At 34.5% G+C, this 15,795-nt stretch overlaps 1 long non-coding RNA gene across 1 annotated transcript; it reads right to left on the bottom strand.

The window, feature by feature from the left end:
* Positions 1-4,191: 4,191 nt before the first annotated feature.
* Positions 4,192-10,182, bottom strand: LOC130257739 (uncharacterized). Its single transcript, XR_008841376.1, has 5 exons — positions 8,196-10,182; positions 7,636-7,802; positions 6,010-6,505; positions 5,794-5,920; positions 4,192-4,775 (listed from the first exon to the last, which is right to left on the bottom strand). It is a non-coding gene; the product is annotated as an uncharacterized LOC130257739 (long non-coding RNA).
* Between the last annotated feature and the right edge of the window lie 5,613 nt (positions 10,183-15,795).

The raw sequence follows: 15,795 nt of genomic DNA, 5'->3' as shown, positions 1-15,795 counted from the left end.
ATTCTCTGTAAAGATTTTCTTATGTTTTCTTACATTTGCTGTGTTCTCGTGTACATTGTGTTTGGAATTAGATGCTGATTGGTGTCTCCTTTCATTTCTCTGGGAAAATTGCCCTGTATATGGTAGAACATCTTCTGTTCTTCATTATCATTGAAATCAAAGACTATCAGCTACTGTAGCTATTTATACTTACAAGTAGGTAATCAAAATAAACACTGGTTAACAGTTTTTCAAGAAAAAGAAACTTCACTGTATTGATCATTTTTGTTGTTGTAGTAATAGGTTAAAAAATTGACCTTTTTTCCCAATGGCTCTTCAAGGACCCTTCCGTTCTTGCTGCTTGAATATGTAGGAAATAATTTTGCATCCAACAAGAATGACATTTTGTCTAACTATGAAATAGATTATTTTCCAAATCCACAAACAAATCACTGCTAGATCATTTTCAGGACGTGTCTTGCACAGTTGCAGATATTGAACTACTGAAGTAAGAAGATTTAGATACCAGTAATGGTCAGCTGTTGATGTTAGACCCCATTGCTCAGGGCTGTACCTGGGCTGGCCTGAAACCTGCTCAGGAAAGGGCACACAGACAGAAACTGAGCCCAGACTGGATACCCCTAACCCTGCAGGAGGCTGGACTAGAGACCACCTGAGTGGGTCCTATTCTAACCTGAATGGTCCTATCCTAATGTAGTATTGTGACAGAACTTCTACCACTGAGACTCATCAGCATTTCTGTCCAAAGGTTTGTAATTGCTTACTTCCACAGACGAAGTATCCTCAGCTGGTACCTGATCATTTACAAGCAGCTCTTGTTGGAGATGAAATCTTGCTAGGACTGAATTAGACTTTAATGCTACCAGATGCTGAGAGTTTGAAGTATGATTCAGCAAGGACCTTAATACACACAAAAAAACCCCTTTAAAATGCTTCTAAAACCCACAGATGCATGATTCAAGTTCCTCAGAAGTTGTCTTGTCTCATTTTAAAAGATGGAAAAAGAATTAAAATTCGTCATAAATACCAAAAAGAAACAAAAAGCAAAAAGCAGTACACATGGGGCTTTCTGTGCCAAAAGCAAATTTTTATCATGTGCATACTAAGGTACTAACCTGAATTTATATTCTGCAATTAATTTCACACATTTCTTCCAACTCAGTATCAGTTGCAGGATTGGGATCTAGTCCAATTGCTAAAAGCTATAACATAAACAGTAATGTAGGTGAAGTCAGATAAAAATATTTATTATCTTTTGGAATATCTCAAAAAACTGATGGATAAGTCACTGTTAACACCTGCAAAAAGACTTGTTTGTAATTAAAACACATAATTCTTCTCTGGCTCTGAAATATGAAATACAGTTTGTAGCACATTTTTAAACCTGTATTTCAGTTTATTTCTCAATTCCAATACAAAACAACAAAATTAAATTTTACAGCTAAGATTTAGTCTTGATATGTTTGCAGACTTCTTGAACTATGACAATGTCTCACTGTGCCTTAAAGTAATAAAAAGCATTTTAAAGGAATATTACTATTAACTTTAATATTGATTTACGAAACATTGATAATGTTATATCTACTCTAATATAATGAGATAAGCTTTGACTTACTCTACAGCAAAATTCAGAGCTGTTACCTGGTCCATAATGTATTTACTCTTATAACTTCTCTTCCTAGGTTAAGGTTATAAAAGGTTAAAAACAACATTTAAAACAGATAAAGTTTATTTGAGCTAAAAAATTTTCCATCTTGATCAACATTCCTGGGAAACTGGAAAACAACAGTTATCATATCACACCAGAAGGTATCATAATAAAGCTAAAAGCTGTACTGATAAATGGGAAAAGAGATAATAACAAAACTGATCATTTGACACTGTCATTTCATCTTATGTAGAACGCCTGTGGTGACCAAGTTATGCCATAGTAAAAATTCATCTATGCCACAAAAATGTATGTTAATTGTATGTAACATTTAAAAGCATGGTAATACCCAGCTTTAATTTGTATCTTAGCCTAGAGATTACATAGAGGCAAGGTTTCTTCAAGCTATTCATTGCTAAAATCTAGACAAAATAGTACTAGGCTACATTTTCCACTTTCCCTGCACAATGTAGCATTTAGAATTAAGATTTAAGAGCATTTTGGGAATACAGACTACTTAATGCAAGAACAAAACTTTCTGGTATGATCGCATGTTTATGTTGCATAAGATAATACAATCCATCTGCTGGGAAAATCCTTGCTGAATATTATATCTGTTTTAGCAATAAACATGAATAGAAATCGGGATTATTTTTTTAAAATCAGAAACTGAGTAACGGTGAGCTTTACGAAGAAATATGTCTAGGAACCTGAGGCAAATTATACATGTTAATGTTGGAGTCACTGAGAACAGTTAACACAATGTAACCAAATGTCAACTGGAATATTTTGCAGTAACTTACTGAAGAGATCTGTGTTTAATGAATATATGAACGCTCGGTTTCTAAGTTTCCAACTACAGATGGCGAAGATTAAGTGTTAAGGGTGTTACTGTAAATGTTTAAGTGAGATGAACATCACTGATTTTCTAATTTTACCACATGGTTTATTTCAGAAGAAAACAAGCACCAGTTAACATAGTTCTCCTGCAAGTCAGTAAAGAGTCACACACAAAAACTTAATACAGTTCACTTCTTTGTTTATGTGCAGGATATTTAGTTTGGTTTGCAAAGTATTAGAAGAATAATAAGAACCTCCTGACAGAATACCACAACTAAATTTCTAAAAAGCCACTCAGTTAATCTCAGTGTTGAATCTGGCTGTTTCAAATTATTGTAATGTATAATAACAGTCTTATTGACAATATAGACGCACAGAGCCAAAAAAAGCTAGAAATAGTGGCCAAAATGATGAACTAAGTGCCAGCCCAAATGACAACAAACATATGGCCATTAACTGAAGAATGGAGGGGTTTAGGAATGCAGCTGTCTGTGGTCTCCTAAAGCTCCAGAGGAATGAAATGCTGTGAGGATTGGCTAAGTCTGGATGAGAAGTACTACTGAAGATGGTAGGTCCTAAAATGGAGTCAAGCAGCAGACCATGTTGGAATTCAGAGATTTCTGTGGTCAGAATATATTCATTCCATTGGCCTCATAATGTACATCAACAAATTAATATTGTATGGATGTCATTTCAAAGCCTACTGAAGACGAAGAGCCATTACTGAAGCCATTAGAGCACAGATGGTTCAAACTATATGCAGATATTCATACTTGCATTTCTGCATTATAGCAGGGTTTTTTTCTGTTGAACTGTAATGAATTGTCTCATAATCTATTCCATCTTCTTGCCATTAGCAGGCTTTGAATGTTCACAAATAGGAGCAAAGAACTCATTTTCCAGAGCTTTAATCACACAAAGAGGGAATGCCTAATTCTCTAAATGAAATGGTCTGTGATCACTGAAGCAGAGATTTAATATATCACGGCAAATTAGGTAGATTTTAATAAATTACTTATCTCTCTGAATACTTTACATATGCTTATGAAGAAACATAGCCTGTTTGCAAACAGTGGAAATCCACAGTCTATAAAATCCTTTGAAGAAAATGACAAATAAAAAAAAGTAAATTAAAAAATGAAATGTATTATATCCTCGTTCTCAAGAGACAATCCTTTTGCAGCATTGATTCACAGCTCCATTAAAAATATCAATTAAATCCTTCACTGAGATTGGTTAAAAGCTGTAAAATTAACTTTCCGCACTAGACAGTAGTTATTCATATACAACAATTTATTGTATATCTTTGATGTAAGTTCTAAAAGTGACAAAACCCAAATGAAAACAGTTGTCCATCCCTAAAGTCCAAAGTAGGTGAAGCAAAATCTGATACTGTATGGCTTCTTTTTGTGCTTTGACAGATGTTGGCTGCAAGTAAATCATCTACTGTACAGAAAATGATTGCGCCTGCCCTCCCCCTACTTCAAATTATGGTAACCATAAACAGCTGATTATAATGTTAGTAGAAGGGTAAAAGTTATTTAAAAAAAGGTTGCAGTAATTTAATAAGTCCTGCAACTAGCCTAATTTTTTATATTTAATTGATAGGAACTGCATGCATCAAAGAAAACACATACTGAGATTTAATGTGCATAAAATGGATATTAGCATTTTAAAGAGGCAGATTAACACATTAATCCAAGTAATTTTCATATATTGCTTTTAATAAAATCTTCACAGTATAAAATTCTTAATGAGGCTAATCACAGGCATTCCATTTAGCGGGGTGATTAGGGATAACATAAAAGTATTTTTAATCAGTTTTCTAAGGCTTATGGTTTTTTTATTAAAAATTAAAATTTTGACTTGCATTTTTATTACTGTTTTATGTAGGAAAAAATCTTAAAAATGCAAATAAAGCACATTGCTAAATCATGTAGGTATTAATTATTTACAAGACGTTGTCCATTGTGGAGATATTCTTAGCCTAGGGGGAAAATATAAAAACAAACAGACTGAAAAGTATACAAAACTTTACAACTACAAATCAAGCGTCCTTTTCATATAAATTATACATTAAATATACTGTAGGAATTACAAAGATCTCATCTTTGATGCACTATCAAGCATGTATTTACACTGGGAGAAGGATCTTCTGTAGGCAAACTTCCTTTCATGCCTCATAGTCATCTTTGCATTCCCCTCTCGACTGAGGGCAGCGCATGGAGGGCTTCCACTGTTCCTTTGAGCTTTCCAATTACTGCACTATCATCTTGTGAATCAAAAACTAGAAAGGAAACATTACAAAACAGCATTAGCAATTTCATTTAAGGCTTCACTTTTGTTCTTCCTTAGCATTTAGACAGATTCAACGGCTCCTAGTATGCATAAAAAAAAAGAAAAAAAAAGAAAAAAAAAAAAAAAAAAGAAGTAAACAAATAATAAAGGAATTTTACTTTTCAGATAGTCAGCCTACTGGACTAAGAACTAAGAACTCTAAGAACTAGAATGTACATCAATGAAAGTATCAGGGCTGGAATTAACTCTGAAATAAACAAAACTATTCATATAATAACTGCCTATATAAATTAATATTTTTTCACAATGTGTAAATAAAGGTGTTCTAAACTCTATTGAAAAAATACATGCATAATCAGAAATAATTTTAAGTAAAAAATATACCAATTAATGCATTTTCTATACTGTATGTATGATGGGTCCAAGTCAGCCTGGACAATTATTAGTATTTAAATAACAAGTTGTTCTTTCCAGTTTGTGCAAAGCAAAATAATTTAAAATTCTAAGCTTCTGTGTGTTGTAAAATAGTGAAGTATGAGCAAAGATGATAATTCCCCTAGACTAAACTACCTATCTTCATCTTTGTGTATGTGGGTTTTAAAGCAGTATTTAAAATTTCTATGTTACAGAAATTAGCTGACATGATTTAAAACTGCACTCTTTTACAATATCTAAGTAAGCCCAGAGGGCCAGAATTTCTGCTGCTGTGATTAAAACATGCTGCTAAGTCAAAAAAGAGGCTCTTTCCCAGTCCTGCACAAAAAGCAATGAGGCTGCCTAACATGACTCTAGAAGGAATTTGAATAAAAACAAATAATCTTGACAGCATATCTTTTCAAAGCAAATTACACAGCTGACAAATAGCAAGGTTATGTATTTATTCTATTAATTAGGATAAGTACTCTGGAAAATGCAATGATGCTTCATGTTGCAACTGCCTGGCTGCTGGGACAGCGCAGAAGAGGTTTAGAGAAGGGAAAACACAGGTTAAACCTTCCACCATTTACCCTGTTGAAAAAGCTGTTATAGGACAGATGGGATGCTCTTCTTTGAGATCCAAAATATTTTGCACATTCTTGAAAAAATCAGCCAGTGAACTGTCAGAGCAGACTTCAGAGGACAGTATTCTTTTTACTGTAAGGAAAACAGGATAATAACTGTAATTCATGATATCATAACATTAACCCTATTTTATCAGTTTTCTCATTATCTCTGAGACTTACTGTTAGGTGTTTTGACTATACAGTCTCTTTTTCATCCATCCTCTTGCTTAGTCATGCACTTATTGCTTCAAATTTCATGGATGCCACTTCCACACAATCAGCAATGAAAGGAACAAGATATGAAAAAGATCCATGCTTGCAGTCCTCAAATAGAGTGAATGAAGCTCATGGTATCTGAGAATGACTACATCTTCATGTGGCAGTGTCCCATGAAGTTTTCTGCATCTGAGTTTATTCTTTTTCCCTCAAACTAATATCCATCTCAGAGAATGTGTACACATTACTCAGGAATTCTGTTTATCATGCCATTACATTTAATAGAAGTTGATGTCCAGATCTCAAGAACATATCCTTTTCCAATAAATTTTTCCAAGAAAATCTTCTGCCATCATCTGACATACATTAATGCAAAATTAATTTCAATTCTCTGAAATGTCTAAATTTTCAGAAAATATGCAGTGTTATATGTTATGGATGCAACATAACTGTATAGCATCTGCAGGAAAGGGCAGAAGTGTGGATAAGAAAAAAAAATAAAAGCATTTTAGCTATTACTATCACTTTAATAGATATAATGCACATAAAGTAAAAATTAGTTCAAATATCTCATGATTAGGGGAAGAAATACTCCTCAATATTGAAGTAGCTGTTGTTACATAATAATGATTAGCTTTTGACTGAACAATAGCTGGTAACAAAAAACAGTCCTTCCTGTCATAATAATACTCTCTGATGGTGATTAGTATTTTAAAGAGTTTTGTGAAAGGCAACTTTCAAGGGTAAAAAATTATATTTGTATCACTAATAAGTCTACGAATTATAATAATGGGAACTGTTGTCTTAAAATATAGAACAAAAACAACTTTCCAGTGAGAGACTACAAAATACCTTTTGGAAGAGATGTGCTTTTGTACAACTACTTGGAGAAATATTATGGGTGCAGAAAAGCTTAACTGTTCAGCCACATTAAGAAGCCCATCAAATCTGTGTATTATATTTCCAGGGTATGGAGATTTGATTCTTTGCATTTCCTTATTGTGTTCCTTGAACTTTGAGTATTTATACTCTTGAGTATTTATACTCTTGAGTATTTTAGCTACTGCATGGATGAAAATGATGCATGATAATGGAAATGGTAAGAAAGCCTATTTTTTTCCCTCAATACTCAGCTTTTTTTTCCCTCAATACTCAGCTCTCCATAGCTCAAGATTTGGTAATTGTCGCCAGCATTAGAGGTACCAAAGTTACACTGGCCTGGCATTCCAGTAGGGCTAACTGGAATTCCTGCTCTGCAAAGGGTACCTTGTGTGCACTGTGTCCAGGCTTGTAGCTGGTTCATGCACCCACAGAGGGACTGATTTATCACAAAGATACTCTCAGCTTCTTCCCTGAGCTTCACCACAATAGGAAAGAGGATTGAAATGGAGAGGGAGGAAAAAAATGCACCGTAACCTTGCATTGGTAACCGTGACCCTGCTACCACAGGCAACAGAAAACTCTAAGCAAGGAGAATATTTTCCTTCACTCTCTGAGAGGACTGAGTAACCTTCTCAAGTCTTCTTATGAGCACTATAAAAACACTCTCCAATGGTCCAGGAAAGGGAAGATTCCACAGCTGCTACTCACCTCCACTTGTGTTGGGGAGTCACAGTGAAGGGCTGGTCACAGATTTTTTAAGAGGGGTGCTCACAGTGAGGTGACCCCTAACAAACCCCCCCACTATTTCACAGTCTTGGATACAGTTTCATATGGACGACACAAAAGCTGGAGCTACTCTGGGGGTTACACTGAAACTTTAAATAAGATACAGACATCAGCAATACAGAATTACTGACTTAAATTTTAACAAAAATATATAGTTCTATTACAATGAAGTATGTTGAACAAAATAGAGAATTACAGGAAGCAGACATGTCCTTAAAGTTCTTAGGTTTAATAAATTAATTACTGCGAGCTGGGGATGCTGTTTGGTTTTGGTTCTTTTAAACATATTTTAAGGAATGACAGTAATAGTTTCTGCAGACTTTTCCAAACAAATGTAGAAGCCTTTAGTTAATATTAAAGAATTTCTTCTTGACACAATGTCAAACAATTACTTTCACAGTAAATCTTGTAGAGAAAAGAAAAATTTGACAAATAGTTTTTAAGCTACAAAAGTTTACAAGAAAGTGGTCTCTAAAACTCACCATCAATGTCTTGTTCAGTGGCATTTCTTTGCTTCTTTTTTCAAACAGATTCAGCAAAATCAGTATCTTCACATTCAAGTTCCTGCTCATCTGGGGTATCACTGAGCACTGTAAATTTTAGAGTAAATACACAAATCAACATTAAAAATGGATAAAAGACTAAACTGCATTCTGATTTTTATTCTTTTGCTGCATAAACAAGAACTCTTTATCAATTAAATTCAGCATTTTCCATCACAAGAATAGTCCAAGACCCTCACTTTTAAATCTTTCCTTCATCTTTAGAATTATTTAGCTGTACTAGAAGGACAGAGAATTTGTTGCCATAGATCCACAGGCTTACATAAATGTTTCATTTTAGTTCCCCCTCCTACCACCCCAATGGTATAGTTCGTGTTTATATGGCTATACAAACAACTACACAAAATATATGGTTTTCTTCTGTGAACTTAAATTACACCCATTGCCTCCAAGTATGGTTTTCCTTTCAAACACATAATTCCAGTATTGTGTTGGAGCTGGCTTGAGTTAGTGGCTTGTGCTGGGGCCAAAAACACCAAGACTGACAAAATGACAGGAATTTAGAGCTAACATTCGGTATGTCTTGGCAATATTGTTCAAACTGTGAATGTCTGTGAGCTTTACAATGTAAAAATGTTACAAAAGGCATAATTTCAAATGTGTAACATCAAGTTAGGTTACATCTAAGGCTACAGGAAAGGATATCTTACACCAAATATGAACACATGAATAAAGCTATGGGTAGCGTTACTCTCCTACATTTCTCTCTGGGATTCCAGACTTTCTCTCTAGCTGATTTCCATTTCTTTTCTGCAATACAAGGTATAAGTACACACTTCCTTGAAGGAATTCCAGATCTACTGAATAGGAAGAAATTTTAACATCCTGTTAAAAAGCACCATGTGAGAAGATAATTACTAGGCACTACAGAAAAGAATAGAGAACTAAATGAAACCAGTCTGTCAAAAGAAAAGTGAAAAAACATTAAGTGCTTTAAGCTATAAAACATGTTTTACAATGAAAGCCTGAATGATTATTTATTTTTGTTTTTAGAACAACACTTAAAGGCACTAGCAGGTAATTTAAAGCAACTGGACAGAAGCTCTTATATAGGCACATTTGATCAAATTTTTTTTTTAATTCCAGAGATCAGAGTTTTGAAGCAGCAAGTAGAAAACTTTGTGCATGAATTCAGTGTATTACAGTGAAGCTTACATTGCATGCATGCTCTATTCTAAAACATGGAGGCACAGATTTTGTTACTTTGGGGAACAATGACTTCATATAGTCTGTTCCTTGGAATAACAATCATTTCCCACCAAGAAATGATGCACCTGTCAGGATCAGGCTGGAAACCTCTTGCATAAAGCTGTTCACTCTTGTTATCACAGCAGGGTGACTGTTAGAAGAATGGATTCCTCCATTCTTTGCACATGTCTCTCCTGACACTTGTCAGAAGAGCACACACTCTACCTCCAGGTCTCTACAGTTCAACTACAGTCTGACATGAGGAATCAGGGAAGTTTCACTACACAACTGAAATTTCTACGCTCTTAAAATGCCAAAAGGCAACAGTGAATAAAAAAAATCTACAACACAGTTAAAAAAAGTTAAATGAACGGCCACAAATGTGTCCTGTTAAATGATTCAGAGATTTGAACATACAAGTAAATAATGATGGGGTTCAGATGCTGAAATAATAATTCTCTATCCTGCTTTTATTCCAAAATTTTACACATATTAGCAGGTATATCTTCCTAAAATTAATAAGGAATTTGAATACCCATTATACGGAAAAAGAAACAAAACAAAAAGGCTACTCATGTAACACAAATCAGGTACAAGAAAACAAATATTCTGACAAAATCTCCATATTAATAACATAGACAACGACTGTCTGAAAACATAAAGAAAACATGCTTGTCAAAAGAAGAGAACCATCTCTGTGGTTTCAACAACTGCTAACCTAAAAAGGATTTCAAAGTCTTCCTAGTCCTCTACCACCTCATGCTCATGTACTTTATATCATTCTATTTAACAGCATATTTTTCTTGATTTTTTGATACTGATTATTTTTGCTTTTTCTGCAACGAAAACCATTAATTCAAATGTGGAATCAAAATAAATACTTCTAATAAACTTTAAAAATTATTCCATATCAATTAATGAAATTAAAAGAAAAATCGACTTTATTTTTGAAATTGTATATTCACGAACAGTGAATTCCACTCCAAACAAATTTTAGACTGGATATTAAGAAAAAATTATTCACTGGAAAACTTGTCAAGCCCTGGAACAGGCTGCTCAGGGTACTACTGGAGTCACTATCCCTGGAGATATTTAGAAGTGCAGTGCTGGGTTAACAGTTGAACTTGATGACATGAAAGTTCGTCACCAACCTAAACAAGACTCTGCAAAATACATATTTTCCATTTAAATTCCACGCCAAATTAATATTTATTTCTTTGTAAGCATAAATGAAAAGGGTGTAAAGCAGTGAAATGCATTCTTTTCAGGGTCAAATTGGTTCAGTGTCAACTACAGAATTAGCCTATAGTTTCAACTTTGCCTTAGAAATAATATTAGGTATTATAACAGTATATCATTTTTAAGAGATATTAATTAAAGTGATTCTTCTTTTAGAAGAAAAAATAGCATGTGCTTTATCCATTTATTCACGTTCTAATATGGATCAAATCATTTTGAGTATCATTTCCAGCAACATTCATTGTGAAAGGAAAACAAAAATTAGTACACTACTTAATACACATAATACACTGCCTATGCTGCTATAATTTGGCCGAGCACAAACACCAATAAACATCAGGCTAAACCATCTGCAGGCAATTTTCAATGATATTTATATCCTTGATAATTTGGTTTCCTGAGCTTTAAAGCATTAGTTTAGTTCAGTTCCTGTTTCAGCTGAAAAAGCACTGATACTAGTTTGTAAGGCTCGTGATAGAAAACACGTGTTGAAGATAGAACTAGGCCCGGTTTAAAATGCACAGAGTTGGAAACTTTTGGTGTATGGGCACAATCTTTCCATAAATTTTGTTTCTTGGTGGTCCTCTTGCTAGGATCAAGTGGGGAACTGGACTACTGATGAACTTCCTGTCTTCCTCTTCAGACAATGCAGAACTAAAATTTCAACATGATCCAAGGCAGACACATCAGTGACTGTAGAAAACAACAGTGTAGAAACACTGAAGACAGTGCCATGGTACCAACACACAGAAGATAAATGCTTCTGTTCAGAGAAAAAGCTCACTGCTGTAATTTTACCTTACTTGCACCTTAGACTTGTAAAATAATGATAAAAATTATCTAAGTATTTATAGAACAAATCACACCATACTGACTAGCTATTTTCCTTCGCTAATTCATTCCTTGGGGAAAAAAAAAGAAATAAAAAGGAGTGTTTTATCCTCAGTATTGTCAAATTTTAGAAGATCATTATCCAATTTCCTATTCTATATGGTAGAACAAGTCATTTGCTTACTTATTAAGTGAAGTATTTTTCAGGTTTTTTTTTTTTAAATTCTCCAAACCTTCTGCTACTCCATCCCAACAAGTAATAATTTCATGCTCAATTCCAGTAAAACCTGTTTTCTGGCCAAGACATGAAACTCAGATCTAGAAATGAAATGAAGAGAGATCACTCCTCCTTATTGTGGAGTGAATCACTGATTTGTGAATAAATTCTTGTTCAAAAGATTTACAAGTAACTCCAACACTTCAAATACAATCAGCAGGTATCCTATTCTTCCACAAATCAAATGGATCTTTAAATTTGTCATTATTCCATTTTAATGACTGACCTTCAAGAGAAAATGGAATCAAAGGATGTCATTCATTCTGTATAAGTAATGTAAAAAACCGGAATAAACCCAAATTTATTATTATTTTATTATAAAATTGGACAAGAATAATTTATATTCTTTCTCATATGTAGTCACATAATAGGTGCCAGCCTGCCTGCCTGCCTATCTATCTATCTCTGGAAATTCTAGGGCCAAGGAACACTTTCTACAGCTCTTAGACTCAGTATTATTCTGAATCCAGAAAGCAACAAATGTAGTACACTACACTGGGCAGATATGTGCTTTCCATATCCATTAGTGATAGAATACTGGTAATAGATTCTCTTTTGCTGAACAAATTTGTTAAAAACCAATCAACCAACCAACCCACCAACCCAAACTCCAAACCACAGCACTAAACCAGCATTAGGTGAGGTTGCAGTATTCCATGCCACATTGAACCAACACTGGGAAGAAATAAAAGTAGCAGTCCCATCAAAATGCAATTATAATTCCTAGCTGAAACAAATTTTTTTCTAGTTAGTTAGTTAGGTATTCAACTTCTCAGTCAAACCTCCTCAAAAGAGACAAACATGTTGAACCACAAGCATTATTTACTAAGACCTATAACAGAGTTTTCTAGCACTAACATGTACTTGCCAGTGTGAAGATCTAGCAGACCTTCAAAACAGACCTGAGACCTACTTCTGCACAATTATCTGCCTTAACCACATTTATCACTGCAAAGCAAATCAGAATTACTATTAGTATCAAATGTTTTTTCACCTTTTAGAAGGGTATGAGGAAAAGAACAAAGAAAAATAAACATTTCTTTCTTTTTTCTAAGGAAAAGCAACAATGCTAGAATCAAATTTGAAAGGTCATGTGATCTAATGGTGTGTCACTGGCAGGTTTATGTGCACACTGTCAGAAAAGATACAAGCAGCATCTAAGCATGCCACATAGCTGTCACTTTCTGTTAATGGCAATAGCACTCATGATTTTAAAAGCCAGTGGTCTTTATTGCTTTGTATTTGAAGTGATTTACTGCATTTTCTTCCACTGAGGAAGCCAGTGATAATGATAATGTATGGCAGAGTGCTTGTCCTTTTTGACAGCCTCAGTAATTTAATCCTCCTTTCCTGCCACAATATTTCAATAAGAGAAACCTCTAGACCAATGGACTGGAGAAAATCCACAGCCCGGGGAGTGTGAGTGAGTGCTCTGAAAGCTTTTCATTGTTTTAATTTAAAATACAAACACAAGGATCAGCTTTTAATTTTTGTACTATTAATATGACCTAGAGTGAAAGTTAGCCTTGGTTTGGAAAACATACTAGAAGAATGAGAAGCAGGGTTTAAGAAATTCTTTACAAAGTTTTTGGGCATCTTATATCACAGAAAGTAGCTGCCTTCCTGCAGATGGTTTCAGTCTGCAAGTATCAGCTAACTACTGTGAAAGATTATAAAAACTGAAAAGGTGTTAAAGGATTTTTTTTTTAAAGTAAAGAAAGAAATGAAACTAAAAATGTTTTGCTAAGACGGAACTAGAACGAAAGAACCAGAACTAGCTCTTCAGAAGAGTTTTTCATTTGTTTTTATGGGGAGAAGGTAGAGCTAGAAATTTCTGTCATTAAACTCTAACATTTTTGATACTCACTTTCTTCTAGTTACTCTGCCACTGTACTCACAATTCTTTTTGACTCTACATCACAGTAAGGTTTATTTTTCCCCTGAGCAGACAGAAATCTTTAATGTATCTCATACTGTCTTCTGCTGCCCAAAATAAACTTCTTTGTATAAAGAGAAAGTATCAACTCTGCTATGGAGCTGAGAGTATTGGAATACAGCCATATGAGGAGATAATAAGGCCTAAATTCCTTGTAGAGGGATGTATTGAAGGACACATCTCTACTAGTGCTAGGAAGCCTATTTCCTAGAGCTCCTGATTTTTCAGTTTTCTCGAAAGCTGTTCCCCAGCTCCTAAATGAGCAGACAAACTGCTTTTAGGAATGGGTTACTATGACAAACAGGCAGTCCAGTTGCTGAGTCATTCAATCGAAGGAATCTGCAATTCACACCTTTTTCTCTGCTAACAGAAAGCAAAGCACTAGCATTCTGTCTTTGAATCCTGAGTTTCCACTCACAATTTCTTACTTTCTTAGGTTAAAAGAAGCTGTTATTGTCATCTGCTGTTCTTTTCGGCATGTGGATGACTTTCCACATGTGCTGCTCTCATGGCCAAGTGCTCCTGAGGCCACCACAGGAAGTGATGGGGAGGCAGCAGGGAGACAGATGGACAGCCAGAGAACTTCAAAGGAAATGCCACATCAACAGATTCTTCCCTTTCCTATAAGCATCCCAAATGGAATTTCCTAAGTTTACTAATACTGTATGTAAAACAATTTTAAATGCAAATTATTAACAAACTTAAAGAGTTCAAATTCATTTCACTCAATGGAAAAATTCAGACTAGTAAGTAAAACATTCAACACAAGAACTTCATTCAAATCTGGGGAAAATGATTAACCAGAGTGAAATATATTTTTAGATCCTGATGAATAACACACTTTCATAGCACCCCTTAGTACTGCCTGAACTCACAAGCATTAACATTGCTGCAAGGCATGGAACATCTCATATTTCTATCCAATTAATTGCAAAATTAATTCAAAATTAAAATCTGACTGTTTGCCTCTAAAATTATAATTTTAAAGTTAGTCCTAAAGAAGTACGAAAAGCTGAAGATTACAATGACCCGGCACCTTGTTAGAAATTTCTGCAATTCAAAATATTCCTGTTCTGCTACAGTTCAGTTTTTTCCTAGTTCACATTCTAACAAAACTTAGCAACTACACGATGAAGCAGATTTTCACCAAATGAAGAAAAAAAATGCTCCACAGTCTTGAGCTTATTGTAGAAAAGGAATAAACACACAGAATTATAAAAATGTTTCCTGATACAAAGCCTTAACATTTAAGGAATCCACTTTTAGAATTGGGATCTTCAGATGTTTATTTTTAATAAAAAGTACATCCCATCTTTCCCACACTTCTCCTCTCTACTTCCTCTTGTACTTCAAGTTATTCAAATAGTCACATGTTCCCCAGAGACAAGTTTTTGAGAAAAGAAAGCTTCTTCCCAATTTCAAATAAATTTCAAATAAAACCTTTGCCAGGTTTCATAAATTTTCTATTTCTGCTGTCTGTTCTCTAAAAGCACTGTATAAGTTGGCAATTTTCACTGTTCTTTGAATGTATGGGCCTGTAGTGTTTGAAAGCACCCTTGGATATTCTAATAACTCTTTTCAGTGGTAACAAACACAACAGCTCCTCTCAGTCAGTGTGATCGTGAGGAGTCATGGGCAATGTCATGGGCAATCAAGAGTTTTACACCATAATCCTGCACTGTCTAAACTTCCCCACTCAAGTTTCTATTCCAAGAATCCGGAAGAAAGAAAATTATCTTCTAACCATTCTTAGTGAAAAAGTCATTGTTGAAAAAACCCAATTAGTGCCAAGTTACATGCTTGAACCACCTGTGAAAGGGAAACTCATGGGATCTTGTATGCCCAGATTACTGGAACTCCATTATATTGTTTTCCAACAAGGTTCTGTTAATCTTCTGTATCTCACACTCCGAACAACGACAGTGAAGACTGTGCAAAAGGTATGGGAAAAACTTCAAATGTTTTTAAAGCAATGAATCTCATGAAGCCTTTTGTAGCAGCTAAAATATTTTTAAAACAGTCAATCTGTTCCAGTTATAGATAATATA

This window comes from Oenanthe melanoleuca, chromosome 11 (assembly GCF_029582105.1).
Source record: "Oenanthe melanoleuca isolate GR-GAL-2019-014 chromosome 11, OMel1.0, whole genome shotgun sequence".
NCBI classification, from domain to species: domain Eukaryota; kingdom Metazoa; phylum Chordata; class Aves; order Passeriformes; family Muscicapidae; genus Oenanthe; species Oenanthe melanoleuca.
The sequence above is the reverse complement of the archived record's forward strand: the minus strand, read 5'-3'. Positions and strand labels throughout refer to the sequence as shown.